The 27,687-nt window shown below is 37.9% G+C and overlaps 1 protein-coding gene across 1 annotated transcript in view; it reads right to left on the bottom strand.

The window, feature by feature from the left end:
• Window positions 1-20,485, bottom strand: part of LOC114639452 (receptor-type tyrosine-protein phosphatase delta-like) — a 299,955-nt gene extending 279,470 nt beyond the window's left edge. The window contains exon 1 of the mRNA XM_028788206.1: window positions 20,424-20,485. The gene's annotated coding sequence lies outside the window, so the exon portion shown is untranslated. The remainder of the gene's footprint in view (window positions 1-20,423) is intronic.
• Window positions 20,486-27,687: the final 7,202 nt, after the last annotated feature.

Raw genomic sequence — 27,687 nt, 5'->3', positions numbered from 1 at the left:
GGCATAGCTTTAGAATAGCTCCTATTCTGGTACTGGGTGAGTCTTCTCATTTTTCATTTCATTTTCATTTTGATTCTATTTCCACTTCATTTTTATTTAGAGGAGGAGGAAATGGAGGATGGGGACAGAGGAGGAGAATAGGACCTGGCTTCATAAGCTCAGCATTAGATACAGTCTCTAAGTCATGTCTCAGCTGTGGCTATCATAAACTTAATCACAACAACTGCACACCACCAAAAACGTAAGGCATACCAAGATAATCTACAAATTCCTAAATATATATAACAATAGTTGGAGTGAATTTGACTCAATGCATAATTTGAGATTTTTACTAGCTTGTTTAAATGGGGAGATCATTTCAGATAACTCAAACAATACCAAGCAAAACGTTGGTTTAGAAATTGTAAGTAGACCTCTAGAAACTGAATTCAAAAGATTACTCTTCAAAAACATCGCTCAAATACAATTTCATTATGTTATTGTGTATGAATGTTGTTACCAATCATGGGATCCAAGAGTTAGAAGCTATGTGTCACATTTCTTTAAATATGCATATCAATATGAAGTAAATTTTTTCTTCTTACCTCGTCTACAAAATTACACTTTGATATCCTTGAAGTTATGATTCTCTATTTAAAGTCAGCAGGTCAAATTTGAAGCATCTGATACCAAGGTCCTAAACCAATGAGTAAAAAGGAAAAATTGCCAACATGTGGCTGATTGGAAAAATAGTTAGAGTATGCCTGACTGCTGTTATTATTGAGGGTACAAGTGAAATAAACATTAGGTCATTTTAAGCTCTGGAAAATACCCTATGGTGGTACTTGACTGATTTGATGTGTTTTTGTACACAGTTGCTGTGATAATGGAGCAGACATTTACCCTATAACAAAGCAAAGTGCAAATATAAGCCTTGGGGTTTACAGTAATTCCAGAATACCAAACCACCAGGAAAGGTTTTAAATGAAGTCCCCGCTGATCTATTTACTGGTTAAAACCCTTTTGTCTCCTAAAAACAGCAACATCACAAACAAAACAAATTATTAGTAAATTGAAGAATTTCAAACAAAAATAAACAGGGCATTAAAAATCTGTAGAAGACATTAGTTTTAGGAAGTGCAATGAACAGAATTTGGTTGTTGGTCTGGATCCAGTTTCTTCTGTGCATTTTCAGACATAAAGAACTTCTGTGTGAGGTTCCTATTCTCCCAAAATCCTGAAGAACAGAACTAGCTCAGCTATGGGACTATGAGAGGAGCCAAGCAGTCTTGATTGCTTAGCATAATCTATAAACACAAGACACCAGGTTGACCCTCAAAGTGATCTATTTCCTTTCACACAGGGATGGCAGGCCAGCGATATCGTTATGGGTTACAAAACAGCATTTAGAAAAGGTTCCTAAAGGAATTCTTTCTTCCTTTCAACCGTGTTGCTATGGTAACCACACCAATCAAGCTACTTCACAAAAGCTTTTGTGTCAAGTTCTGTTAGCAAACTTATATAGAAAGTGTAACTCGCACCCAGGAACTAACCAGGCCCGACCCTGATTAGCTTCTAAGACCAAGCACGTTCAGGGTGGTATGGCTATAAGACACCCAAAGGAAAGAAAGACAAGATGAAAAAAGTGTCCCTAGATCAAGCCATCCTCAAGTAGAAGGACAAAACTGTGGTGAATCCCATTCACAAAAAGCACTTCAGCACTGGACAAGACATTTAGCCTAAATGAAATCTCACTCCTTCAAATGGTCTCGCTATATTGGTTAACAGTGGCAAAGGGTCTTCTATAGGAGGGTCAAAGTACCTCCTGCCATTAACCAATTCACTTAGGCCCTCGATCAACCAACAGCTATCTATCTAGCTGAGTAAACATGCTTACAAATACAGACCAGAGACAAAGTAGCAAAGGGGGATATCAAACTTAGACATTATTTTAGTGATGATCTTCTTGCCTCTTCTTTATCACAATAAGGGGGTTTTCTACTGCATCATCAAGGGGAAGGCCAGGCTGGAATGATTAGTCCACAAGACACTATACCACTGTTGCCTCACGCTCATTAACTTGGAAGACAAAGGAGCTCTGGCTTGGCTGGTGGAAGCTATAAGGATGATTACAAGGATGAGATCTGCTGCCACTGGGAAGGCAATGTGCTGTGTCCAAAACCAATGGCTCAAATTGCAAAGCTCAACAGGCCAAGGCCAAAGAACTCACCACTAAACTGGGTTAAGTATACACTCTGCTACATTTTCTATACATGAATGAATTATTGCCCACAGAGAGACAGAGACGAGAGAGAGAGAGAGAGAGAGAGAGAGAGAGAGAGAGAGAGAGAGAGATTAATACTTCATTTGTTTCCTTATTATAAATAGACAAAAGACATTTTTATCCAAGTAATGGAAATTTTTTTTTTAGTACTAGGCATATTAACATCTTAAAATAGTTAAGTTCAGTCTCCAGAAGACTTTTCCAGGAAGAGAAATTGAATGGGCCTCCCAGAAGGACTCCAGGTGTCAGAGCAGTCCTTGCCTTCCTATACTTTGCTGTGACTTCTTCCAAAACGTGTTCTGCACACACATTTGTGCTGCAGGTCTAACTCTTACAAGGAGAAAGTTAGGGCACAAACTAGTGTTGAAGGTCTAATGCTCATGCAGAGAACACAAACACACACATTAGTGTTAAAGGTCTAATATTCATGCAGAGAATACTAATACACACATTTGTGATGTGGGTCTAACTCTCACAAAGTGGATCCTAGCATTTGACATCCCCATAAATATAAAAGGTGGGTAAACAAGAAGTAATCCATTTCTTACAGTGTATTTTCCCTTGGTAACGCCCCATGAACATATGATTGATCATAGTCATAAATTTCAAGACTGTTTTATGTTAATGACATGGTTTGACATTAGTATACTTCCACTTCTATAATGCTTTACTTTCTGTTAAATGTACTTTTAAAAACAAAACAAAAATGACTACTGGGGGTGGTGGTTCATGCCTAGAGGATCAGCACATAAGAGAGTTGCTGTGAACTGAAGGCTAGATTGTGCTACGTGGAGATGCAGTGATAGTAAGGGCTACATAATAATGCCCTATCTTCAACCAAACACAAAACCAGAAAGAGAGATTGAGTGAATTAATAAACTTCAATAATTGCCTTGAGAGTTAAGAGACTTTTATAAGAAAACAACAGTTTACTGTACAGAATAAATTTTTCATATTCTTATCTTTAATTTTACTCAGAAGTACCAAAGAAATTAAGAAATTATCAGTCCTCCAAATCCTACTTCCTACTCTCTCTCTCTCTATCTATCTATATATGAACATATATATATTCCACTTTATTATGGAATGAAAGATTTCTTAAGACAACAAATAGGTAAACATTTTATGAGAATGGCACTTAATGGTTCTAGTCTCCTTAGTAACTATCCTAAATTTAAAAAAGGTATTATCTTTTTTCTAGAATGAGTAGAATTTCAAGGTTTCTGATGAATAGAATATACATCAAAGCACTTCATAATTATAATGAGAATGAAACTAATATGATAAATTGAGACCAATTAAAACTAAAGTTAATTGTTCAGAGACTTTAAAAGAAAAACACAATCAACAACATTAAACATTAACTTTGGCCAACACTATGCTCCTGAACTAATTCTTTGTGTGTAACCAGAATTGAGAAACTGTATGTGGTTTAATCTGTACATAGTTAAGTAGAAACTTATGAACATATTGTCTTCATGTGATCTGAGCTGTGCACACTTTAATAGAGACCTAGGACATTTCAGCTAGAATTAAATTGTAACTGTAAGTAAAAGGATGGGGACATAGCTCAGTGGTGTAGAACTTCCCGAGCAGATGCAGGGACTTAGTGTCATCCCTATACGTCAAGCAATTAATAAGTAAATTATAATTAAGATAATCTTAAACACTGAATGAATCAACATCCATTACCTGTTGTAATTTCAAGTGGTTCACTTCATGAAGCTAGTGCCAACCTAAACTATGGAAACTGACATTTTAATTAATTTTAACTGAAAACAAATTTAAATACGTAAACTTAAGTAGTGCTATTATCTTGTATTTGTATGTGACATCGGAAATTTGCCTTGACTCGTTTCTGCTTCATGATATTTTTTTTTTGCTTCACAATTCTGGTAGATACTAGTGGGAAAGAAATGGAGTTTAAATTAGTTTAACAATGTGTATTACCAATGCTTTCTTTTACAATAATAATTATAACATCAAATTTTATTAACCACCAACTAATTGGTCTATTTTTCTTTACTGTTAACATATTATCAGGGCAGACAGACAAACAATGTCTTCAGTTGTCACAGTGATTCTGAGATGTGACTATACTCGTTTCACAGTCTAATACACAGAGGTTCAGAAAGGTTAAATGGCCTGTCAAATTCAAGCAGTGAGAACCAGTAGCTAGAACCCCCAGTCAGCTGCAGTAGACTAGCACATTTCTCTTTGTGCCAAGAACAAATCAAACACCCAAATATGCTTCCTACAGATCACTGCTCTCATATAGGACTTTGCAACTGCGAACACAATTACTTCTAAAAGTTTTAAAATTTGAGACTAATTGTTGATTTGGCTTTGTAATTGTAACTTTGCCTTTCAGGGACACATTAAAAATCTTCATTACAAAACATTCATTTGCCCTTACAGCACATTCCTGAGGGGTTTCTCTGTTGTCCTTCAGAAGAATGTTAAACCAAGAAGTAAAAGAACTTACTCTGTTTGGATGCCTGACTGCTTAGTTGAATACAAAATATCATGGAACCAGAAGGTGGCACAAATGCTAAGAAAGGATGTTCTAACAAGAGCTGACGTTGCAAAGAGAAGAAACAAAGGATTAATTCTTAACCTTGATAAGATGAAAGGAATTCACTAGAGGAGACAATATGTACAGCACCTGGCCCTTTCTCTATGAATCATATGCTCTTTCTGCTTAGTGGAGATAGTGTCTGCGTGTCAGCATGTTACTCCTTTAACTATGGATAAACCAAAGTATAAAATACAAAAATGGTTCTCCCAACACATTTTCTTTCTTTCTATTTTATATGAATAATTTAATTTCAGTCTTATATAATTCTCTAATACAAAAGCACATTGAAAATGTGGTCTACATTTTAATCTACTACATTATATTGGACTATTTCAGTAAAATTATCTGGGAAATACTTACAGCCAAAATCCCTTTGTGACCCAGTACAGTGAACTTTCTGATAGCTAGAATTACCAGATAATTCTCTCATCTGCTACATAATCAGGGAGCAAAAGCAAAAGGAAGGCTCACTCCTGGGCTTCCCTGTGTCTTGTTCTCCTGTCTACACAATTATACATGCTAAAACCAGGATATAAAGAAAGCGTGACCTCCCATGATAGTTGAGTTGAGTGCTTTTGTGTCAAAATGCTTAAAGTTGCATTTCCAGGCAGAGAAAGATGCTCACAGGCAGCATATTAGACAAGCTACAGTCTCATCCTCTCTCAGTAAGAATAGTGAAAAGGAAATGCACCCATACATTAAAAAAAAAAAAAGCAAGAGCAAAAGATGGCAAATATTCCCATGGGTACCTTTTAAGTGAATCTAATTATTCTAACGTGTATAATTAAAAATAATCAAATTGTACTAGATAAATCCCTGTAAGTTTCAGTCAATTTAAAAATGAAAGTCATGCGTGATGAACATGACTTAATTCCCAGCAGAGGCAGGAGAATTGAGTGTTCAAAGCAAGAGATGAGTACACAGGTAGTTCAAGGTTAGCCTGGACTAATGAGAACTTGTCTTGAAAAGACAAAGATCTAAACAAAAACAACCACAATCAACATAAAACCAACATAAAAACAATTTAAAGACATCTATTTTCTGTGTCTATTATAAGCACCTGCAGCAAACATGTCATTGCCATTTAAATTCAAATATGAAAATTGAGGATTTGTGTTAGTCAGTGTTCTATTGCTGTGAGGAGACACTGTGAGCATGGCAAGTCACTTATGGGAAATATTTAATTGGGGGGCTTTCTTACACTCTCAAAGGTATAGTTCATTATCAGCATGATGAGAAGCACTGCTGCATGCAGGCAGGCATGGTACTAGGGAAGGAACTGAGAGCTGTACATACAGATCCAAGACTGCAGGGAGAGAGACACACTGTGCCTGGCTTGCGGTTTTGAAATCCTAAAGCCCATCTCCAGTGAGAAACCTCCTCCTACAAAGCCACATCTCTTAATCCCTCTTAAGCAGTGCCACTCCCTAAACCAAGCAAGCAAATCTATGAATCTAGAGGTTCTCATTCAAACCACAGCAGGATTTGTGTATATTACTCAGCTTTCCCGTTACCTAGCTACAATTCCACCTTAGTAAGCAATTTAGCTCTTCAATCTGTCTTTTAAAACTCATCAATTAAGATGAAGAAGTAAGGAAAATATAATCCCTGCTCCACCAGCTTTTGCACATTTCTAGTACTAGGAATTAAATCTTGGGTCTCAACATGGTGGCCAAGCATCCAAACATTCTGACACACACACACAAACACACACACACTCGCCATGCATATGCCATGTATATGCCATATATATGCATATACACCATTTGTACATATACACATATATGTGTATATATATTCCACCATTTATAGTCTTCCCTTAGAAATTAAAATACCCAGGTCAACTTATTTGTCCATCAGAAGACTCAAATAGATTGTCAGATAGACTCACCCCCACACACACACCTTTGAGACACATCTTACCAGATTTTTGAGGCTGACTTTGAACTCACTCTTCAAGCTAGGAATGTCCTAACCTTACCATCTTCCTTACTCAGCATCCCAAATAGCTTATACCACCAACCCTGGCTTCCTCGCCAGCTTTTTATTTGAAGAAAGTACTGAAGCTATTTCTATCTGCCTTCCTATTGTTAAAATGCACACAACCTGCATTCCTAGATACATTCGTGACTCTCTATATTATATCTCTGGGTCCAATCAAGAGTCCAGGATCAGAACCCACAGAAGTCCTTGGTGACAGTTAATTTTTTAATCATCAACTTAATTGGATATAAATACATATGAAAATATACTTCTGGATGAGTCTAAACAAGGAGGGCCCATCCTGAAAGTGGGACCACAATCCTTTGAGCCACAGTGCTGGGTGCTGGATTGGACAAAAAAAGACAAAAAAAAAAGAAAGAAAGAAAAGAAACATAGCTCAGTACACACATTATCTTCCTCTGGTATTTGAATCTGGATGCAACCTGACCAGTTGCCTCACACTTCTATTTTTCATGCCACACCCTCATACTGTGAGCTCAAATACATCTATCCTTCCTTAAGTTCCATTTGTAGGGTATTCTGGTCACATCAATAAGAAAAATAATAATGGTACTATGCTGTTTTTCACCATTTCTTTAAAATTCAGCCAATAGGGTAGGGCTTTCTCTAACACTCAGATAACTACTCTTCTGACTCAGAGTGATAAGCCATCCCTGCAGTCCTAATGCATAGCTAAAATGCCTAGATTAGTCCATCAGAAAACTCAAACTCTAGTATCTATCCTACTCAAATACAGTTGGCTACACAAAAGTGTTGGTGATTTAAAAAGGGTGATATTGGCCACTTTTCCTTTTATTCCTTCCTTTTATCTTTTCACCCCATTTTTTTCTGAACTTAAAATGACCTCAATGTAGCTCACTGGTAGCTAACTCAGTGCTCCCTAGTTCCGCCATCCAACACACCAACATGTGCACAAATATGTACACACGGACACATGCTCCTGTGTGTGTGTGTGTGTGTGCGCTTATCTTTATCTCCATAGTTTTATAGACACTTATACTAGCCATTGACACTGCTACTCCAAATTCTGTCATAAGCTCTATAACTAGCATTGACTTTTACGACCCCTTGGACTATACTTATGTTTGTTCCTTTTTGTGGAGAATATCCAAAATGGCTGCCTCATTTTTTTTTTCTTCACTACAAAACTCACACTGGAGGGAAATCTCAACATATACCTCTTCTGCTTTCTATCCTTCCTCTAGGGATGAATACCTAACCTGCTTCTCTTTTGATTCTTTTAGATTTTCTATAGAGAAACAAGAACACAAGGCCTTTTTGTACCTCAACCTTCAGTTAATATGGAAAGTGCTAAGGGGCTTAGTTACAGTTTATATTGCTGTAATAAAACACCATGACAAAAAGAAACTTGGGGAAGAAATGCTTTACTTCAACAAACAACTCTCAGGTAATACTCCATCCCTGATGAAAGTGAAGGCAGGAACCTGAAAGCAGGAACAAGAGACCATGGATCCAGAGAGCACTGGCTTGCTCCCCCTGGCCTTTTATTTCATCTTTCTTATACACTCTAGGAACAACTGCCCAGGGGTGACAAACCACCCCAACACACACACACACACACACACACACACACACAATGGCTTCCCATTTCAATCACTAATTAAAAAAATGTTTCATTGGTTTGTCTACTGTTCAATCTTATGAAAACATTTTTCTCAGTTCTCACATAACTCTAGCTGTGTCAAGATGACAAAAAAGTAGATCTAACAGACGTCACCTGTGACAGGTCCCTGCCCTGTGGGTTAAGTCAGAACTGTGAATGGCCTATTATAGAGGAGGACTCATCTGTATGATTTAAGTCTTTTAATCCTGTCCTTCAACTGCATCACTAAAACTATTCCCTAGGATCTCTAGTCAGAGTGCTGGGAGTGGGGCACGTAACATTCAGTGGCAGATCATGTTCAGCCTCAGTCTAAGGTTTGATCCCCAGCATTCTCCTATTCCCAACATAAAAAAAAAAGACCATTCTGCCTCTGCTATGAAATTGCAGCTGAAATTCTGTATCTGAATCAGTCTGAAACAAATTTTAAATAATAAGTTCTCGAATAAAATCTTAATAAATATATTGTAATAAATAAAGCATAAATCTGGACTCATCATCATATAAGAGATTCTTTTATGATTACATCTATATTGATATTTTGTGGTTTGAGTTTTTTTTTTTTTTTGGTTGTTTCTATTTTTTGTTTGCTTGTGTGCTTGTTTGCCTTGGTTTGATTGTTTTGTTGACTTTTTGAGACATGGTCTCATGTAATACCATAAGTACATGGACTAATATGCTCACTATATAGCTGATGTTATTCCTGAATTTCTAATCCTCTCAAGTAATGAAAGACTGTGGTGTGTACTACCATTTTCTCTTTGGAAATGTATGCTTATTATGATTAATCCATTAATAAAGTGGATTCCTTATAGATATATTAGATATTGGATAATCAATACTCTAGAATATTTAGGAGTATTAAAGAACAGATGTTCTGATAAGCAGGACTAGAACTAAATTAGTTTCTTTTGCAAAACAATAGATCATTATTGTTAACAAATCATACAAACATATTATTCTCAAATCTGTGCTATCTTTCATTACGTTAAGAAATAAAATTTTGAAGCAGACAAGAACAACACCAAGTGTTCTATGGCCTGAGTCACAACAGGACTTCCTACCTGCCATTACACTGGCAAAACCAACAATAATATTATAGTAGGAAACATATTTTTATGGGTTTTGTTTGTATTGTGTTTACTCAGTATTCCAGCTTCTAATTCCCTCCTATTTCTTACACTTCACCCATTGAGCCATTGACAATTGCCAGCAATGATGTAGTACATGTTTCCTTTGATTTCTGACCCTGAAACATTTATCCAAGCCCTGGTAGTGTCTACCTTATCAAAACCAGTACCCTTGTTGGGAACAAGCAAAAGAAACTTATTCTAAGTACTACCATTTCGTTTTCAGGCTCCATTTAATCATAGAAACTAAATTCAAGGTCCCAGACCCTAGGGAAGCTGGAGACTTCCCTACAGCTGAACACCTTCTGTTGTAACAGTGGTCTGAGTCCAGAGATTTCAGGGACAACTTGTGAGGAGACAGTTGTCTGAGTTCAGCCATCTCAAGGACAACTTCTTCATTTTGCTGGCAGAGTCAAACATGTTCATGTTCCCAGGCCTAGGAACAAACACCTACCCTGTGAGGCTTCGTAAGGGTATTCTGATCCATGGTTGGGCATGTGCCTATAACCCGGAGACTCTGCGTGAGAACCGACAGGAGTTTGACACACCCCCAGAACCCAGGGTCCTGAAAAGCAGTCTAGTCTCCATAAAACTACATTGTTCAGTCACGTAGGCCATTACAGCCCCTCCAAAAGTGCACAGGTAGAGAGGGTGTGACTATAGGCCTCAAGCCCTAGGGATTTACATCCTAATGAAGGACATTGAGCGAAGCAAATTAAGCATGCCTCCTCAGATCCTCCCCAGATCCTCCCCCTTTCTCCCTCCCTATATAACTCGGGACTACCCTGAGTTTTACGGGGATACTTCCAGATTCATCCACCATCCGCCATGACAATAAACCCTTTTGGAACCAAGGACTTCCTCGGGTCATTAGGCCCTGCCGCAGCCAAAGCTTCCAGGCTGCTGGAACCATAGACGTTCCTAGTGTATGTGGGACCCAAATCGTGGAAAGTCTCCGGGCCTCCACCACAGCTGTGGCCTATAATATTTCCCCACACGATCTCACTTCTCCAAATGTTTTCTTAATCGTCTGTTAACCAGTAAAAAGAATATAGAATTGCTTTTATCTAAACCAAAGTCCATAAGTTGTAAAAATAGATAACCAATTGTCTTTTTGCCCTTAATTACTGAATGCAGCTGACCTCCTCCTTTGTCTTCTTATTACTCTGAGCTCCAGACCAAATGTCTAGGAGAATGAATTAAGGACCTTGAAGCCAGATGCCCCGGATATGGTCCAGTCTCCAATGAGTATTCCATTTCTTAACCAATAATGTCAAACTATAATTGGATAACACTGCAGTTTACCCCAGCTCCCCACTCCCTTTGTGTTCCCATCCTTCAAAAATGTTCAATCTCCCTTTGGGAACTCAGATCATGTCCCAAGTTGGCCAACTCCCTAAGGGCCCAGAAAATAAAGCTTCCAAATCTGAAGTGAAAATTTCTCAGCTTCCACCCTGAACCCAACACCCTCACTGGTTTCAAAGCAAACATAGTTGGGGAAAGAAATGGCTATAAGAACTGGGAATAAAATGTTAAAGTGCCAGCCAATATAAGCATGTGTTCTGACAGAGAAAATGGACCTTAAATTGTTCAAAGCCAGGCACTTGCTACAATTTGAAAATTTGCCCAGTGTGAGGAGGACTGCTGTATTTATACCTTGGCAGGTTAACAACACAGTGACTGATGGTTGATGTTAAAATGCTGGGACACAGAAAGAGGAAACACAAAGATTTACTGAGCTAAAATCATCAAGGAAAGCATACAAGTGCTTATAAATTCAGTACACCGAACAAGGGGTATTATAGACGACTTATTTGCCTGCTAATAACATATCTTCTGGGGTAGGGGCATGATTTTTTTCATTCTTAACATCCCTGAAAGGAAATTGACTTGCCAAGCAAGCAACGTGTTGAGGGTCCCCAGCTTGAATTCAGAACTGGATTCTAGTTTCTGTCAAAACTCAAGATTTCCATCACCCTTAATCACTGTGCTTGCTGTAGATGCTGATTTTAAGCTTAGGATACTTAACAGGATAGAAAACAGAAAGGAATAAAAGTTATTTCCAAATTGAACCCAGTATTTATATAGTCCTTGTATTGTAATCTTCCTAAAATATGCTTGTGAAAGTTACTGCTGGGTGTCTACTGGAGAGGATCTGGAACTTGTAGACAAATCTCCAGGCATATCTGTGAGAGACTACCTAGAGGCGTTTAATTGGGGTAGAAGAGCACACCCTAATGTGGACAGCACCATTGCCTTGCATCTTGAACTGGAGAAAAGAGGCTAAGCATCAATATTCCTTCTCCTTTCCTTGCTGGCTGCAATTGCAATGTGACCTGCTCACCTCTCTTTCCTGATGGACTCTACCCTGGAATGAGTCAATATAAACCCCCTTTCCTTAACTGGCTTTTGTTAGAGCATTTCATCCAAGAAATAGGAAAAAATATTTAAGATCCTTCCAGCCACTTCGAATGTCTACAGGAAATCTTTCTAGAGCCTCCCACCAGCAGCTGAACTAAGCTCAGATACTCTACCACAGTATTTGAACTGAGGATTGTTAAAGAAACTTGACTTCACATCACTCATTGGCCCAGGCTCTTGCACTTGGACACAAAAGATCAGGCTGAAAAATCAAAACCGGAGTCAATTATACAATGGGCCAAAGAATTATCCTCCAGAGAAGTAAAGATAACTTCCTGAGCAGACTAGTTTCACCCAGCAGGTATGATATAGCAATTTCCTTCAAAATGAAACATTCTACCTAAAGGAAATACTTCCAGACTACAGAAGTTCTGAAGGGAGGCTACTAGGACTCAGGAAGTAAACAAATCACAGGGCCCAAGAAGTCCCTGAAACTTATAAAAACAGTGAACCTCTTGAGGCAAAAGGACCACCTGATTTGTCAGGCTGAGTGCCTGTCAGGCAGAGCCCGGGGAAATGCTTCTGGATGTCTAGAAGTCTCATATACATCTGTAAGGAACCCCCCACCCTCCAAAAACCCTCACTGGTTCACTGGTGGGCTCTGCTGACACTGTTCATGTGATCTCTCTACAGTTCCCTAATGGGTGGGTAGATACTTGTTCACATTTCTCCAGGAACAGCATCACACAACAGCATGCAACATCCCTTCCCTGTTCTTAGTCAGCAGCCAACAATCCCGCCAGTCCACTCTCATCCTCACAGTACAAGGAAAGTAATTTTGAACCACTGAAGATATTTTTGGCTTTTTTTCTTTCCTGTTTCTTCAGCATGGAGAACCAACCCCATACACCCAGATTACTGGAATACTTGTTCTATTGAGTTGGAAGGATATGCAACCTGGATGCTATGAAGTGAATTCAGATCTGTAAATGGTCACTGTAATTTGAGCCTTTGACAGTGATGCTCCCATCTTGCTGTTAAGAGGCAACTACCTAGAGCCCTCCTTCTCCTTGAAGTGTTACCCTACTACACTACCATGGTACTCTTTCTACTGCTTGACCAGAGTTTCCTCAGAATTCACAAACATTTACCTTTTGCCTGCCTGTTAAATACTTCAGGTTTACAGCCTCTCATTCCTCGTTGACTTGGATATTTTCACTTTTTCCAGCTGGCTGCCTTTTATGTTCCGGAGAGTTTCTGATGTTTAGCTCAACAACCACCTTGGCTTCGACCCACAGAATCTTCTAGTACACAACACTACCCCACTACAACCACTGTCTTCTGATTTCACAAGATTTTCCGTGCTACCAGCTCTTGAAAGAAGATAGCATTTCTAAACCAAAACCTTAAATTTCTACCCTAATCTTTCCCCTAATCTTCCCCTTCCTGTTCCCATAATCTAAAAAAATGTGAAATCCTTTCTCCATAGCTGCCACCATCTCACATCTGAACTATCTACAAAAGTTTCCTAAATAATTTCCCTATCTTACTTCTCCATCTATTCTTAATACAGAAGACAAAGTAATCTTTTTACAACAAAATCCAATGGGTCATGCATCTGCCTCAAACTCCCTCCATGGTCTCCCATGGGGCCCTGAATAAAATAGCCTTCTTAAAGAGGCCCTCAAGCCTTGAGCCATCAGACCTCCTAACTGTCTCTCCCCTGTCAAAAATTTTGGCTCTCTCAATCTACTACTTTACCTCCTTACCGTCCTAGTCATCAGAGCTCGGTTACCTTCTTCCTGTCCTAAGTGGATGGAGGTATCTTTCACACAACTAGATAAAAATATCTCACCCTTCCTGCCTCAACTTAAATGCTGCCTCAACAGAGAAATTTATAAACATGGGATTGATTCCATGCCTTCAGATGTATTTTTTTCTTTTTTTACAGGGACAAAACCAAGTTTATTATCAGGAGGCATGGAGGAAACAATAGCTGGGCACATTGGACATCTTCTAGAAAATCTTGGTGTGGGAAGGCAAAGATGGCCTGAGTCGCCTGCTCTTTGACCTATTCTGTTAAAGTCTACCTGGGGTTAAAGACTTCCTGGGCAGGAACTGAAGGCCAGGAGCAGTCAGTTCTCTTGTGCTTGAAAGGATGGTTCTCTTTGGGATTCAGAAAGCAGCCACGGCCCATTCCTTTTGTCGTACTTTGATTTGGGTCAAAGGCTGTATGATCAACCCCTGGCTATTGTGTGTCTTCAATTTTGCTGTATCTGAATGAATGAATGGTTGTGACCCTCAGGGCTTCTATGTGGACAGTGGCCTATTACAATCTTTGTTCTACCTGAGTCACAGGCTCTCTGGTCATCAAGACTTGTCATCTGTTTGTCTTCAATTCCCTTACACCTACAAGGAAGATCATAACCCATGGTCATGGGGAGCTTGTCACAGCACATCCGTCCCTTTACTAGGTTCAGATGTTGATCATATGATCTGTGGTTTTCAATTCCTGACTGCAGTTCATCTCCAATTCCCCTATATGTGAAGAGACAGTTATGCATCTCAATGGTGATGCGACCATAGCTCAGTCTGCTTGCTGCTCTGCTATGGTTTCTGTCATAGAGACTCTCAGAAGAGAGGGATGAGCCACATTTTCACATTTTATATACATCTATTATTCTATTCTCCTGAATATCAAGTTTCCTAATGGCATGGATACTATCACCCTGATCAACAGTGAATGCTTAGTATCAGTATCTCTCTCACCCACACACACAGAAAACAGTGTATATACTTCAGAATCGACAGCCTCATTTGCCTGGTGTCTGGTCACTAATCCAACACTCTCGTTCTCAGCATATTTTTAATGAATATGTTTATCAAGAATACTCAATAAGCATAGTTACTATTTTCATCCCATACTACTCTGTCTCCTCTTAGATAACGACTCACCTTTTGGATCAGACTTTGGAACATTTTACTCTCTATACACTTACACTCACTCAAGGCAGAAGTGATTACTCCTTTTGTGTTGTACTATTAAATAACATCACATTGGGGCAGGATACAAAGACAAGAAATTATGGCAATTTGTCAAGGGACAGAAACCCCTTATCCAAAACCTCTTACTGGATGAAAGCCAAGAATTACAACATATTATCACTTTCTTTGGAGGCTGCTGACCTAGACAACGTTCTTTTTATACAAAGCTCGATGTTAAATGAACCATACTTACAGCATAAGCCTATGTGACTTTCAAGTATGACCTCATTAATTTTCTAGATAATCTAGGAATCTCAAAAAACAAGGACTAACCTCAGTTTACAGTACAACATATCTATGCCTTGCAACCCTTGTGAATAAAACCCAGGATTTTACCTTAGCAGTTGCAACCCAAACCAAGGCATAGGCCCTGCCCTATGATATCACTTTGTACCCTTAACAAGTGTCTTCAGAACAGCAGCTATATAGAAGTTCAATCCTGACTCTCGCTGGAGAAACTCACATCCACACTTAAGTATGTCTCTCTCCTCCCTTGAGGACCTTTTGAGAACATATCAGTGTCTGTTCTGAAATCTGTTGAGTATCTTTTGAGAAGCTCCAAGTCTTCTTCACCCTGGCTTGCTGTGAAATTCTTTTCTATAGTCAGTTAGAGGATCAATTTTTATCTGGGTTGAGGTCCCTAAAAGATCAAGGGAAGTCCTTAGGCTGCTGCAGGCAACAAAATAGGATGATTGTCTCCATCCCCACTGCTACTGACATAACTAAGTTGCATATCTAACATAAAAAGAGTCAAAATCTCCATTTCATATTTCAATTCCTCAAACCTATTGTGAATGAAAAAGTGACTGAGTCTATCAACGAATAGCATTCAAGGACCTTTGCATTTTCTTCCACAAAACTAGAAACAATTTCCTATTTTTTTCTAGACCCTAGAACATAAATCTGTTCATCATTTACATTTCAAAGCAGATTATTCTGGAACCTATAGGATATATATCAAATCTTATCACTCAAAAGATTTATTACTTGCTAGAGGTTATTAAAATTTCTGAATTAAACCAAACATGTATCCAATCCAATTAAGCCATGGCTAAATGGACTTGAATAGAATCCCTTTAAAATAATAGGCCTGAAATTATGTGGAAGAGCATCTTCTCGAGATATCACATTTTCATAATTATTAGTACAATATCCCAAAGCACATTTAGTTAGCACTTAGCACCATCATCAAAAATAATGGTAATATATTCAATATGCTGGACGCAGTGTGACCTATTTCACTAGTACATTTATTACTGAAAAGGAATGTAAATTCCATGAAGGCCTTTTAGTTACACAATCCAGAAATGAAGGGCTGATTCAATGATCATGGAGCACACTAGTCCGCAACCTTGATCTCAGATTTCTTACTTCCAGACCTGTGAGAAATAATGTTTGTTGTTTAAACATTTCCAGTCTACATTACTGTGTTACAGCAACATGAGCACATTAGGACAGTAGGTTTGGTGGCAATACTTTATGACAGTTGGATACTCGAATTATTATGTAATATTCAGAGTTGTTCAAAATGAATACCAGGAACAGTTGCAGACTAGTTATCAAACATGAAAAACTTAGTGAAATCTATATTGCTTATGTATTTTTGAAACATATGGCTGATCTGAGAGAGAGAATCAGTTACCTGCATGAACAAGCTCTCACACATGTTACCCAATCATATATATACATGTAGCCATAATAAATTAAAGATAACGAATTTGTTAAGGGGGTATGGACAGACCTGGAGGTGAAGGCAGGATCACAGTGGTTATAAAGGAGCTAGAGAGAGAGAGGAAACACCAGTAGGAGGAAAGGAGCAAGAGTGTTATAGATATAGTGCTCATGTATGAAGATTGCAAAGATCAAATTATGTATATATATATATATATATATATATATATATATATATATATATATTCAAAACATGTAGGCCATGTTCCATCTGGATTCACTGTAAAACTTTAACCTTTCACAGGGTAAGATACCATTAAAATTTGTGAAATTCTATCCCTAAGTAAACCTTGACTACTCAGTCACATTTTAAAATAATTCAGAATGTTTTCGTCTCTTCATGAAAACCATGGACTATCCTATAACATGTAATACTCACAAACAATTCTTAGAACCATTCTTTATATTCTACAAACAATGTGTGTATATTTTTCATTTACTGTGAAGAGCTTAACAAATCAAAAAGCTCACTATGTGCACATACAAATTATTTTTCAGTTTTTAATCCTGAAGTATAATTCAGAGATTTGTAAGTGTAGAAGGATAAATTTTCAAATACACATGCCTACATAACTACATCATTATCAGACTATGGAGCATGCCTTTTTGAATAAAAAAGATTCTTCAAGTCCTTCCCATCATGTTCTTTCCCCTTCCCTAATTTTTTTCTGTCTTGGGCCTGAACACTCAATGCATAGGAAACTCCCTTTCCAGTTGTTTTTCAAGGAAGTCTAAAGACTCCCAAAAAGGTATTGATTATTGTGATTGCCCTCCAAGAAAAAGAAGATAATAACTTATTGCTGAAAACACCACACACTGAGGACACAGGGTTTGGAGGAATTGAGCTGGATCTGACCTCAAAGCCTCTTCACTGAGGAACAGCTCTCTGATAGTCTCAGAAGAAACTATTTAAGCTGCTAATGAAGTAAAAAGCCAATAGTCCTATCCAGCTATAGTGCCAATGAGGCACTACAATGACCAGAATGGTAAAATATTGGGTAGGTAGCAATAGTAGCACTTATATCATAGGGTAACCAAGAACCATGTAATTGAACTTAAGACCCACTCAATAGGAGAAAATCCATGCTGTCCCTATACATTTATCTAGCCTCCCATAGCCAGTAAGGTCTTGGAACTTGGAAAATTCATTACTGCCAGTTTTCTAACCCAATGTAATTCCTAAGTGCATTGCGCTAATCCTTATATGCACAGCTAAGTTTGGTTCTCACCCCTCATCAGTAAATCTTTTTGCAGCAGACAAAGACCCTTACAGAAGTCACATCTGGTCAAAATGCAAAGACTGCAGGGTACCCATCTTCAACTGAAACATCTACAACACAGACCTTCAACTAAGGCTCAAGGAACATTTTTGTAGAGGAGGCAGAAATATTATAAGACCAATTAGAGGATCAAGATATCTGCTGTAAGATGATCTCTTCTAAAAAATAAAAATAAAAACAAACAAAAAATAGAATAGGAAGAGAAAAAAAAGACAGAAAGGGAGGTTGAACCTGAGTAGAGTTGGGGGAAGGAGTAAGAGGATGAATATGATCAAGATACTATGTATGAAATTCTAGAAAATTTAATACAAATTTTATGTATTTTAAAAAGACTCTCACACAGGCATACCTCCGATGTTTAGCTTACACTGTTTCTTATATCGCTCTTTTATTACATATATTAGGTGTTTAAAATTTTTAATACATCCCTTAATAATATCATTACTTTCTTTTTTCAGATGATCAAACAGAGCAGAACAAATGAGTAACCTTCCCAAGTTCTCCCAGCTGAGCGGGTTGTACTGTGGACCTCAGAACTTTGACTCTTGTAAGAACACTTTGAACCACTTTGTTTTACTTCCATTCAAACTTGCTGTGTGGTGTAAATTTATAAGGTTATTCAACTATACTGTTCAAAGGTGTAAAAAAACACGAGATGAAGATGAGTTTTGAGAGATACAGATAGAGACTCCTGCCATCCTGAGAAAATGCACAGAAGCAATAGTGAATCAAGTAATCAGGATATGAGATAAGATATACTGTAGCATACACAGGACCCAGATACAGATAGATACTTACTTGGAAAGTGCGGGCACTTTCTAGCTGATCAACTCAGCTCCTACATGTTACAGGTAAAAACAAGTGGGCTTGGAAAGTTTACATGTTCTGTAGAAGATTCTATTGGCAAAATATCTCTAGCATGTATGTCTGCAGTTGATAATAAATAAAAGTAATGTTTATGAACATTTCATTGTGTGCCAAGCATTGAGCTCAAATATTGGGATACGCTAACTAAACCTTACAAAAACTTAGGATCGAGATAGGACATATTTAGATTGGATTAATTGCCCTAACTTGATAGAGATCCTATTTTTCCACGTCAAACCTGTGCTACACTTCAATGCTATATTTCTAGAGAAAATGTGACACAACAATAGAAAACAGTATAATAAAATAGTGAATAAGATGATAAGATGTGGACACTATTTCAGTAATCTAAGGGTTCATTTTAACAGTGATACCCAGAGACCAAAGACTTCTTTTAACTATGAAACCACTGTGGGTCAGCCCCCAAGTGTAGACAGGTTGTGTGGGAGGGCAATGGGCTTCAGCTAGAACACCTTGAATATTGAAAGACATGCCACTTGATCGATAAGAATCTCATCAGATAGCCTTAAGACTAGTTTCCTCAGCTCCCCATAAACAAGGTATAAGCTGCCCAAATCAGGTTTTCTTGCTATTTCAAATTAGGTTTGGGGGAGAAACACATTTTTTGATGCATTTGACCTGTTCTTTGTACACAGCTTACATCCACTATCCAGTTTACAATCACATTTTGATAATGCACTGCACTGCATGCTGCATGCTTGAAAGAAAACCAGCCCTGCTGAGGTCCACATCATTTCCAATTCTATTAACTGGCCCTTCCTGTGATCCACAGTATACAGCATGTTCCTAAAATTGTAGAAAGATAGAAATGACTTAAAACCAAAGCCAGAGGCTCGACCTATACCACTCTCCAAGGAGAAGGTGCCTTGGAGAAGGTAGGTACCTCAGCCCAGCTGCTCGGTGAGATGGGTACCTTTGGGCTTGCCTAACTAGGCAGAATTCTTTACCTCTACAAAGTCATCCTCGAGATCAGTTCTTAACCTATGAATCCCAACCCCTTTGGGTGGGTCAAACCACCCTTTCACAGGGGTTGCATACTAGATATCCTGTGTAGCAGATATCTACATTTATGATTCATAACTAGAAAAATTACAGTTACAAAATAGGCACAAAATAATTTTATGGTTGGGGGTCACCACTACACGAGGAACTAAAGGGCCATAGCATTAGGAAGGTTGAAAACCACCTATACATACTAGACTACTGCAGAAGTAGGTAGCCAGAGAACAACAGTCAGCTTTTCTTAAAATAAAGAAGAAGGAAGACAAAAGAGGGGATAAAAGAAAGGAAGAAACAGGGAAGAATAGGAGGTAGAGGTGGAAGGGGGAGGAATGGAGGGAGAAAAGGTTACACAGAGCCAGTCTAATAGGCTCCAAGTCTGTTTCAAGCCTGGTAACTAGAGACATGGATCCCTTCTAAAAAATGGCTTTTCTTTTGTTCTCTAATTCCTTAAAAAGGAAGCAAGAATGAAAGTTAAGGCCATCTGTTATAAATGCCTCACCGAGTTCCTAGAAATTCCCACCTGTCTCAGGTCTTCCATTTCTTCTCCTGATCAATATTGAATCCTAGGAGAATGTCTAGAAGGGTTAAATGCTAACTATGTTGGATAAAAAATTAAAAGTCTTGCCTACTCTGTGTCAAAGTACACTTGGCTGGCTTCCATTACACCATTATGAAATTGCCTGAGGAATATATTATGTAAGCATGCTCTGTGACTGGACTAGAGATTACAGAGTCCACACACAATTAAGAAGAACACCCTCGTTGAAATCAGCAAATCTCGTCAGGAAGAGAAACGGCAAGGTGAGCAAAATTAAAGCTTGCTAAGCTTCCTCATAAACACACACTCCATTCCTCTGAATGCCAAGTCCTTCTGAATCACACATATCATTGCTACCAACTCAGAAAAAAAAAACCCACACATGCTCCGTCTCTTCCCAGCTCAGAATGAATCTTATCATTTTGGAAATGCTTGGCTATTCACTTCAGCAGTGTTTCTTTTATGAGTCAGCTGTTGTAAACACTGCAAAAACCTCACAGAAAGTTCCACTGGGGGGAAAAAACATTTACATATACTAATCTGGCAAAAATGGCTTGCCAAATCATAGTGCTTCTACTTTTCCTTCAGTTTTTTTTCTTGACAGTTGGAAATGGGTACACGTTGTAATTTGCCTGCATCTATTTTCTACCTTAGTAGTGTCCAGTAAAATCATTCAGACAGCACGACAGCTAAACAGGCAATAAGGAAAAGTGCCTGCAATCTTCAGAGAGCCATAGTAAGCATGGAATGTAAACAGTGCAGGCAATTGTGCATGTGTCTATATACATACATATGATCTATCATCTATATCTGCATACATATGACTGGTGATGGGTAAGGGATATTTACAGATTCTACCATGAAAATGGCTGATGAAAGAGTCTTCACTGACCCACTAGCTTCCATCTCCCTTACTAGAGAACTGATTTGGAAGGTCACTGAGAACAAGGAACTCCAACAGTGGGAAGCAGTGGACTTTGGAAGACATGAAAACAGACCGACAAAAGCGCCAAAGCCCATGGCAGCTCAACAACACTCCACAATGTAAAAATTAGGAAGGAATAAGCAGTGAGTCTCAAAGAAGAGAGGATCGATATGGAACTATCACATGAACCATGTATCTCAGAAATCTAATGCTGAATAAGCCACAGTGGGCTATGAAGATGAGAAAGGAAAGTAACTGGGTCTATACCAATGTACACCTTGTTAGCATATGATGTTCCTTAAGCTTATGTCACACTACAGGAGCACAAGACTTTTCAAAGAAGACTGCTTTAAATATGAAGTCTTTCAAGTCTAAAACATTGTCCCTGGAGAAGGCTGGGTAGTCAGTGTTCTCTGAATTGGTGTATATTCATTTTATCTATCTCTAGCATCTCTCTATCTCTAGCATTTCTTCATATCTTCCCCATCACTCTCCTTACACTTCCTCCTTTTTCTGATAAGGCTTCTTTTTCCATAAACCAGATAATGATGCACATTATTATTACAGAAAATAAAACATGAAATGAAATTAATCTAACACTTTACTTCATGTTAGTACTCTCATAAATTTAATTTCTGTCCTGGTTAGTATTTTTTGTTGTTGTTGTTAATATAATGCAACCTAGAATCATCTGGGGAACAAAACTTCTACAAAAAACTTGCCTCCACTGGACCAGTATGTTTTGATTGATTTTTGATGTGGGTGCCAGGCATAAGGCAGGTGTGTCTGGGATATGTAAGAAATGCAAGATTAGAGCATGCACTAGCCACTGAGCCAAGAGTAAGCCAGCAAGAAGCTTTCCTTGTCCATTGCTCCATGGCTTGAATTCTTGCCACATGTTCTGTCCGTGATGAAGTGTGACATGAAAATGTACTGAACTAAACTCCTCCCCACACTGCTTCTGGTCAGAGTGTTGCTAAGGGCAACAGAGAGCAAACTAAAGCATCAGCCATCATTGTCTACAGAACTTCATGATATAGTAGACATTTTCTTTTTCCACCATTTCCTATTCTTTGTTTGCACATACTATAACTGAGTTAGCATCTTCTCCATGCTCCCTAGAGAGTTAAGAGTTGGGAAAGCATGGCTGGTTCATTCTCAGGCCGAGTCAACAGAGGTAACAGCAAAACAAAAAAGGACAGGGTTTGAAGGACAACACTGAAACTGTGTGGATTTGTCCTTCTGCAGTACTGAACAGAAGCATTTGTTGAAGTACAAACCTGGTATGACTGCCTCCAATTCCTGTTGGTTCAGAAGATGCAACTATAAGCATGGGAAACCATCTCAATTCATGAGGATGCTAAGCTACAAGCACCATTTCCAATATGAAATATAATGAAAATTAACTCAACATTAAATATATATTTTAAATATTTTTCTTCCACTTTAAAAAATTCATCTAACAGTTTGACATTTTATAAAATTCTAGTTACAAATCTCAACATTGAAACAAACTTGAAACTTTTTGTTTTTTTCCTTTGTTTTGTCTCTAAGGTTTTTATGAAACAGTTTTACCTCATACACACACAAAAAATGTAGATCAACAACTACTTAGTTTCTAATGGTTTTAAGTGAAAGGTAAAAGGTATTGCCAAGGTAATTTTTATCAGCATATCAATAGACAGAAGCAACCCCTGTCAGTGATCTCACACATGTTAAGCTATATTATTATTTACGTGCATTATCTCACTTAATTACAGCAACACTGTAAAAGAGATAGACATTCCCACTGTTTCAATTTTAGAGTTAAAAAACTAAGGGCAGATGGCTTGGTATGTAAGAATATTAGAATCATCTGCTGGCATAATGAACTGAATGCGAATATCGAGCACTTACATAAAAAGCTAGCCATGGCTGCTGGTGTCTATCTATAATCTCTGCACCGGAAGGAAGATAGATATAGGATCCTGAGACTCACTAGCCAGCCAAAATAACCAAAATCCTAAACATGCAGTTCAGTAAAAGTCCCTGTCTTAGGCAAGAAGGCAGAGAGCAAAGAGAACTTGATGCCCTGTTCTGCTTCATAGTGTACACATGCACCTGCACACTCACAAACCACACGCACTAAGCAAACCACCAACACCAAAACCATCACAAGCACAAACACAACAAACACACACCCTGCACTCTCACCATACATCTTTTTTAAAACTAACAACACCTAAGGATCAAAGAGATTGCACAGCAGGGAATCAAACCTTGATCCATCCACAAAAGTAGGCAAAGGGACAGGAAAAGGTGGTTTCTAACATATCATTATGTCCTTCCTCTGGCTTTAAGCAAGATAAATATTTTCTCTTAATATTCTAACATAAAAAAAAAACTTGGGCAGGAAAAAAAAAGGAAATGCAGGAGAGCTTTGTGTAGATAGCTTCGCCTTCACATCGTGGTCACTAATTACACGGGGTTAATTTGGGGCAAAGAAAACTCAAGTTGGCTGTACTAAGGAATCCAACTGCATGAATTCAGAAGCAGATTTTGACTTCTCAAGTTGTGTAAGCATCCAGGGTTAAAGTCACTACCTATGAAAGACAGTGATGAGGGTATATATTCAAGTGGACCCCAGAGCGTCAAGCATCAGAGTCAGCAAACTAGATCAGGCTATGAAGTAGGCAGAGAAACTTAATGACCTTTCTTTTTGTGCTTGGTTAACTATCACCAGCATGCATGGCACCAGCTGTAGGACAATCACAGGGCAGCCCCAGAGTAGCATGCAGACAGAGGAAGGGCTAGGTTAAGAATGACAACCTCTAAAAGTTGAGCTAGGAAGAAAATTTGCTTTTCAATCTAATGAAAGAATAGAAGCTGGGCACACTCTGCTGCAGAGTACTGGAGGATTTACTGGGTCCTCTGTTCATTCCCCCTCCCAAAGCACTGACTGGACCATATCACTAATTCAGCAATGATTCAACCCCATTTGCTGGCTCCATGTCTTGCCACATTGTTTTCTGTGTCCCTGATGATGTGCTGTGCACTGTTATACACTATGTCTGAACCAGGGCGTAAGCCCAAAGCAAACAACCTAATCTTTATCTCTACCTCCTTCTTCATGTTTGGGACACAGTAGCAGCTACATATTAGTTTCAGAAGAAATAAGTTTGAACACAACACGATCCTAATGCCATTTTCAATTTTCAGAATTTTGAGTTTCATGTACAACTACATGCTTTATTCAAATTAAGAGATGGCTAAAATGATGAAAATATAACATTATCAAAGTAAGTGACCTTGAAACATGTGAATTAATTCAGGCATAACTACTGCTCACAATGCAGAACTTGACTGGATCATTTAGTGGAACACAGAAAGAGCACACTGAAAACTACGCTCTATTTCACAAAGAAAGAAAGCCTCTGGCTCATGGCTCATTACTGGAAACCAGCACTCTTCTCAGAATTTTCTTCTTTACAGTAGCTGATGAGTAACCAGTCATGTACCAAGTACACTATAAAAATTCATTCTCAAAAATATTAGCATTTTTGTCATTGCTCATGTTTAATACAGAGTTGTCTATGAAATTGTCTTAAGGCCATCACTAAAAGCAAATATTTAAAAGAAAAGATGTAAACAACACTAAGAAACTAAAGCAGATAAACACTGAATGTTTGTCTTCCAACTAAAAAATAAATTGAAAGAATATTCTAGAGGTAAGAAAATTGAATTAATGAGGAATCAGCATTGTCTGAAAACAAAACCCTGCCTGCCAAAAAAGCAGCCTGATTCTTATTTTATTTTGAAGTTACAAACTAAAAGGAAAGTTTCATCATTATAGAATTCATGTAAAGATTCACAAATAATATACCCATTCCTAGAACATGAGTATGTTCCATGATATTAAACAAAAACTTAAAACACTATTTCTTAACCAAAAGATAAGGAGCTATATATAGAGGTTCATGTCACAGAATAATCAGGAAAGATTAGCACAGAGAAATAAAATTAATAATAATAATTAATAATAATAATAATAGAAAAAAACAGAAGGTAGAGGACATGCTTCCAAAGGAGACTTTTTAAAGGTATCTAGCACATAATTGGAGAAGAAATAAATGTTTACATCATTGTTTGTGGTTAAAAATTTATATCTATTTAAAGCCTTGCCTTATACTACAACCATATATCATAAATTATTTAAGTATGAAATTTTTAAACTAGGATTAGAAAGTTTGACACTGTCCCATAACCTTAGTTATTAGGGGTGTTGAGACAGGAGGAGAAAGAACACCCTAGGCCAGACTTTGTTTCTCTCTGCATGTGTCTCTCTTTCCGTTTCTCTCAGTCTCTCTCTTTCCCTAAACCTTTCTCTCTGTATCACTCCAACTCCTCTATCCAACACAGAAATGAGATGTTTCAGTATATTTCAACATATTTCAATTCTTTAAATATGAAATTAATCTTTTTTCAAAGTTAGCCCATTATCAGAGCTAATTCACTCAATTTTATACTTTCCCATAATAAAGGAATTGAAGCTAAATTTTTAAAACAAAAAATAGTTTTACATGGTGTCACAGGGCTTTAGTTACAGCACTAATGAGGCAGAAGTTAGGGGATCTCTGTAAATTCAAGGCCAGCCTCATTTACATAGAGAATCCCAGGCCAATCAGGACTACACAGTGAGATCTGATCTCCAAACAAAGGAACAACAATAAAAACAAACCCAGAAAAGACCTTACATAAATCTCTTAGTTTTGAAGTTTGTATTATATACTGATCTGTGTAAATATGATTCTTGTTTGTGTATGTATGATGTTTTAATCAAATTTTCTGAAAGAATAGTACTTTGGTTTTTATTATGGGTTTAGACACGAACATGTCTTAGAATTACTTAATATTTTCAGATACTTCACTCTTCCAATAAATGAAGAACGTTTTTAATGAAGAATGAATGATACGTGAAAAAAGGATGAGAGAGACAAAATACCATTACATTCAGATAGAACTCTTAGCAAAGAAAATGGAGTTCAACTTCTAAATGCAAAGGAATAACAGGAGAAAGGCCATCAACTGGGAAAGCTACAGAGCACTACAAATAAAAATTCCTTATGTTAAAAAAAATCATTAAATGAGCTGGAAAGATGATGGTTTAGCACCCAAGAGCACAGGCTGTTCTTCCAGAGGACACAGATTTGATTCCCAGCCCCCACATGGCAGCTCATAACTGTCTTTAAGTATAATCCCAGAGGACCTGACACTCTCTTCTTTCCTCTGCTGACGTTGCATACAAACAAACATACCAATACACGTGAAATTTAAAAATCATTAAGGCCAATAAACTGACTTAAAGTACATTTGTTATAAACACAACAGAGTTACTATCTTTAATATATAAAGAACAAGAACTAATAGATGAAGTCCCCTAGGAAGAAAAGATGATCCATGTTATAGGAACAGTATTTAAAACACATAAAGGAGAAATCGTCACTTGAGTAATTAAAGAAATCCAGACTTAAGAATAAGATGTTTCTCTTTCCACTTGGACCCAATAGAGTGGCTTCCACAAGGAACGGTGGTAAGAAGATGGGCCATCTGTTCTACCATCAATGTGGTGGTCACTTGAGAACACATCACTACCATTGATAAGCACATGCATTTTGAAGCAGACTTTAAGACATTTTCCTTCTGCACACTCACTGAAATCGGATAATTTGCCATGAAGGAGATGGGAACTCAAAAATGCCCACTGATACCAGGCTTAGCAAAGCCCACTCATTTATTATATGTCTGTGTACATTTGCCCATATTCACCAAACAGGTTTCATGGTTTGGTAACTCATATCTCTGATATCACAGTCAAAAAACTTCACTGTCAATGTGCAGGAGACCAAACAATGGGTGTCAAATAGATTTATGAAACTGCAAAAAGGAACAATAAGGTAGCAGACCTGGCCTATTAAGTTGACAAAACATAGATGTGATTTCCAAAGTAAACAAAGAGAAAATGTGCCAATACCTTTAGTCTTCTCCGGGGTCATAGCCATCACATACACTTCCTCTGGGTCATAAGTTTGCAATTTGTTTCAGAAGATACAAATATGCAAACCATTTCTTGACACTGGCCCTGAAACAACTCAAGCCAAGTGGTGCATATACCCGACACCCAAGAGGCTGAGACCGGACAAACTCAAATTTGAGGACAGCCTAGGTTATATAATCAACTATCTCAAAAATGAAAAGCACAGAAACATAATACAAGTACAAATGAGTAAGAATGTGTTCATTTTCCATGAAAATGTTGAGCAAAACTTCATATTCATAGTAGCA

Source organism: Grammomys surdaster, unplaced genomic scaffold (assembly GCF_004785775.1).
Source record: "Grammomys surdaster isolate TR1022 unplaced genomic scaffold, NIH_TR_1.0 125708, whole genome shotgun sequence".
Classification (NCBI taxonomy): domain Eukaryota; kingdom Metazoa; phylum Chordata; class Mammalia; order Rodentia; family Muridae; genus Grammomys; species Grammomys surdaster.
This window is presented reverse-complemented; position numbering and strand designations above follow the sequence as displayed.